The following is a 5,386-nucleotide window of genomic DNA, read 5'->3' as shown; positions in this document are numbered from 1 at the left end:
AAGCCTACTAATAACTTTTCTACAACCTGCCAAGTGTCTTGCCTGCAGGAATCCCATGCCTAGTAGACAGAGACTCCCAGAGGAGCAGCTTAGAAACAAGCCCCCTCTGTGAGATGAAGCCTTACTGTTTTAAGCCAGGAAGGTCTTGCCAGGGATTTCTTTAACTAGGGTCACCCTCCACTCCAACTTCAGTAAGAAAAGAGAGCATTCCACAATGTGGAGATAAGGTGGTGTCCGAGACTACATATAAACGGTCAGCCTAACTGAAGAAACAAGATATTCTCCTCTATTCTTTGGCACTATCATAGTTCTCTTTTTCCCCTGACTCCCACCACCTCTCTCTTCTGCCGCATCCACACTGGGACTTGGATTAAAGGCTGATTTACATCTGTTGTGTGTCCTAATTTCCCAAGAGTGTACGAATGAATTTACAACAAAGGAGTTTCTCCTTTTATTTCCATGAAATGTGATGCGTGGTGTCATTCAGCAGCTAGTGACATGTGGGATGGCAATAATAAGGTCTTGCCTTTTGAAATAATCTGTGAACAATCCATGTTTAACTGTTCTTCCTATTCAAATTAATTCAGATATTGAAATTATATTGCAGAGTATCTGAATTCTTAAAGCACCACACTTCAGGTGGCAGCATGGTAGAAAGAGGCACTGTCTATTCCTAAAATGAAACTGGTTATCTGGTACTTACAGTGAACACTAACATGTTACAAACCACATCCAACTCGAAGCAAGGGCCTCAGCCTCCTGAGGTTCATGTAATGATAGCTGGTTTCTCAGCCTCATTCTCTAAGCTATGCTAACACCATTCTAATTTTCATTCTACATATTCAAATCCAAGTATGCAGGTTAAACCTGCTATTCTTTCTCTGAAATGATAATACTTGCTTGGTTTGGAAGCACCAAAGTGAAGACCTTCTCACCTATTGAACAAATATTATTAAATTTCTTCTACTTTCACACCTCAAGAAACCTGTCTATTTTGTTTTTAAGTCAGAGGCTCTCACCATTGGCTCAAATTTCTTTGCTCAATTTCATGTACTAGAAACAGAGATGCACAACATACAAGTTTCATACTCAAGCCCTTCAAGTGTTTCTGACAAGAAACTAAATCTTTGAGTCTTTATAATACTCTGATCCTGATTTTATTTATTGATTCTTCAGTATAATTGAGAAGAAAACTGGTTTGGTTACTTAAAGACGGTCAAGTTGCTAGACAAATGTTTATTGAATGAATGACACGCACATAATAAATATTCAAATAATACAAATTCAAATGAGTACTATTATATCTAATTTTTTCCATCCAGTAGAAGTAACAGTTATAATGGTTATCATTTGGGGTGGTATATGAGCGTTGTTTCAGATACCTTCCAATATTTATGGCGGGCAGAATAATGGTCCCCCAAAGATGTCCACATCCTGATCCCTGGAAACTATAACTATATTACCTTACATGAAAACAGAGGCTTTGCAAATGTGATTAATTTAGGGATATGGAGATGTGAAAATTACTTTAGATTACCTGACTAAGACCAATTAATCACAAGGTCCTTCTAAGTGAAAAAGGGAGGCAGGTGAGCAAGAGTCAGAGAGAAATTTGGAGATGCCATGCCCTGGCTTTCAGATGCAGGAAGGGAGCATGAGCCAAGGAATACAGGAAGCTTCTAGCAACGCCTTCTCACCTAAGGCCTCCAGAAGGAACACAGCCTTGCTGAAACCTTGATTTTAGCACAGTGAGAGCCATTTCAGACTTCTAATCTCCAGAACTCTTGGATAATATGCATGTGTTATTTTAAATTTGTGATAATCTATTGTAACAGCAATAGAAAAAGAGTATGAGTCACATGTAACAGTCTAAGATATCCATTACAGGAATAATTCAATTGATCATCATCCACCCTAGGGTCAGGCCAGTTAAATACAGTAAGAATTGGAGAATGGGAGAGAAATTAATATTTTTAGTGCTACTCTGTGGTACCAGAGAGTGATGGGTAGAAGGACCTTCTGGTACCACAGAGTAACCACTACAAATGTAATTTACTAGTGTTAATCTATTTGACTCTAAATGCAATACACATTTTACAGTTAAAGAAACTGAGGTATCATGGGGTTAAATGCCTCACCCAGATTCCCATTGCTAGAGGTAGGAGCATTGGAAGTCTAGCTCTAGAAATGGCACTCTTAACCCACCATATATGAAACTATAATACATGACATATGACCCATTGTGCTAACATTCTTTATCAGAGGTAGTCCGTCAATCACAAACTATTTGCATGGCGTGTGGATTGCATCCTGTTTTTTATGGTTCCCCCTTCCATCTCAGTCATTTCTCTGAAACTTTCTCATTGCTGACAATCCCTGTTGTCCTTAATCACTATGCCAGAGACGGTACCTCCACAACACACCACAGCACACAGAAGAAAATAACAGGTAGAATCAGGGTTCTACCTTGTCCATATGCTAAGGAATGTTTGCTCTAAGATGTCACACCAAGAATGACTTGGTAAAGCCCTAATTCAGTCTGAGTAGAGGGTTGGATGCCTCGTTACTGAAGCAAAAGTTACTCTGGACAAAATTAGGTTACAGATACAAATTTGAGATAGATGTTATCCAACATTTCAAAAAAGAAAATTCAGCAGGCTAGGAGAATTAGAATGGATTTTCAATTAATCCTTCACTTGATTATAAGATCCTTCTTGGTAGGAACAATATTTAAATTCAATTTTAAGTCCTCAGAATTTAATACAGTTCATTGAACTTAGTAGAAATTGATTAAATGTTGATTGGCTATGTTATCCAGAAAAATATCGCAGAGACACTGTTTCATTGCTCAGGAGCCTCTTTTGATGTTTTCCCCCTATTAGTCTTGAAAATATAGATCCATGACTCTCTCATACAACATTTTGAAGTTTGGCCTTCTGCGATTTTCTTTCTTACTAACAAGAGAATGTTAGCGTGTCTGCAGAGCGTAATGTGGCATCATCAGAATCTTCGAGAACATAGCAGATTGTTTAACTTGCTTTTAAAGAGCAACAAACAAACTAAGAAAAGTTATGATCCATGGTACCTATAGGCTGTGTCACAGGATTTGGAAAGACAGAACAGCCAAGGATTCTGAACAAGAAATTACTAAAATGATGTCCCTTTAAAATATAAGCTCCTTCTCACACATACTAATAAACAAAAATTACTTACAGAAAATTAACAGAGATCTCTAACATAAAACTCCTTTTGGATAAAATATCAACAAAACTTAAACCCTAAAAACCTAAAAAGTATTAGAGAATGAGTAGGCAGCCATACTCGTTTCTGCTCTTAGATGAACCTTAGGTCAATTAGGAAAAATTTTCTAAAAGTAAATGTCTGTAAACTGTCTCTGATTTTAGGTTAACAAAAGCCATGCAATAAATTGGAAAAGAAAAAAGTCCATAGATAAGACATACATCTTATGTCCAGTCTCTTCACAGTCTTCCTTGTGCCTGCACTTTGTTTAAAGCAGTCATTTCCATGGGGCTGAATGCACGTAAAGGGCTGAGCCAACCAAAGGGCATGAGATACTCTTGAGATGGAGAACTTAGAATCTCAAAGGGGATCAATCAATTGTTCTGAGGGATGGTAAGTCGGATTTAAGAGATGGGACTTCAGAGTAAAGGCAATGCAGGCTCACTTGATTCTTCCTGCCCTATGATATTCTCCTGCTTCCTCCTGGATTTCCTCTTCCAGTTTGGGTCCTGTTGTCTTTCTCCTTTTGTTCTACCCTCCTAGTCCATTTCCCTTGTTTTTCACCTTTCTCTTTTTTCCTTTATTTCCATGTATAAATTTACGGTCTGCTTCTTTCTTCCTATTTAACTGGTTGTGGCAATTAGCTGAAGCATATTTTTATTACTTTATGGAATAAAATTTTAAGTTCTTTTATTTTCATTTTGTTAATGAGCAAGTTGGCCATTTTATGTATCTTTTTCCTTTCTGATATTAGTTCATTTTAAGTTCTTCCTATGTATTTTCTGTAAATTGTTTTCAAAGACAGAGTCGCCATCCTTGCATAGATAGACCCTCTGCATTGCCTGCTTTTCTTCACTTCCTTCATTGATATATATGAAATCCATGTGGCCCCTGTATTTCAAGAGGAGAAGCGGAATGTGGCAAGGAATGCTCACTCCTCTTCAGAAAGAAGCAGTCATTTGCTAAAATGCATAAAGGGCAATTGTGAAATTTTCTATGGGGGCTGTGATTTAATTTCTCATCATTGCACTGGTGGAGATAAAGGTGAGAGGTCTTTTATTGATGTGCTTTTCTTTTAAAATAACTTTCAGTGCTTAATGGTAATGTGAATCTGATCCACATTTCGACTGCATTTAGATTTTGTTACTGGCAAAATAGAAAACTCATTGATGCCCCAAAATATCTCTTTATAATTCAAGTAATATCATGTAGGATAAATCAGTATGAATTTCAAACTCTTGAAAGCATTAAAGACAAAGGCCTCTCTATTCCAGAGGGAATGTAAAATATGAATAAATCATAATGTTCTGCTGTTAAGGTATTGCTAGAGGTCAAGTGGACTTGAGCTATGTGGCAATTTCTTATGTGGGTATTTTAATAGAATTTCATTTCTCTTAAGAAGGATAAAAATTTTGCATCTTGTATTATTTTCAAATGAGGGATACTCATTTGAATTAATATCAAGAAGCATCCCACACAGAATTTTTAAAAATCATCAATCTGCCATCTTATCCACATTATTTTGTACCTTCAGGCTCTTGATGTAGTTTTTATGAACAGGATTCAAATAAATTGGCTCTTTTTCCTTGGTGGTTTCTTTAATTACTTTGTTATTATCCAAGGAACTGGTTTAATTTAAATGAACACTGTGTTCCTGCTACTACTATCCAGAGAAAACACAGACTCAGAACATGCTGTTTTGTAGTTAAAGTGTATGTCTCTGCATGGGGATGCCAGAATTGGGTAGTTCAATGGCAGCTTCCTATTTTATATAAAGAGCAAATCCAGCCTTTCTTGTGAAATCATTGTCTTCTCCAAAACTCCTATCCATCTCACTAGATACAAAGAGTAAATAGTACATGTATAAATAAATATTCTTTAAGTAAATATGATAGCATTCAAGCCAAGCAACCCAGCAAGTTTAGGTAGTTCTTTTTCCCCCAACTATTTTTATAGGAGGTACATTTTAAAACCAATTATGGGCTGAAGTTATCATAAGTGATCCAACCCTCCACTCAACCTCCAAGATTTTGACATTACATCAAAGTCTTGTTACATGCTTATCTGTAACTGAGATGTTTGCAAAGGTGCTGAATTCCCCTTCCCCTTTGTAGCTTCCATCCAACAAAAGTATATTATAAATTTC

This window comes from Rhinopithecus bieti, unplaced genomic scaffold (assembly GCF_001698545.2).
Source record: "Rhinopithecus bieti isolate Rb0 unplaced genomic scaffold, ASM169854v2 scaffold_26532, whole genome shotgun sequence".
In the NCBI taxonomy this organism is placed as follows: Eukaryota; Metazoa; Chordata; class Mammalia; order Primates; family Cercopithecidae; genus Rhinopithecus; species Rhinopithecus bieti.
This window is presented reverse-complemented; position numbering follows the sequence as displayed.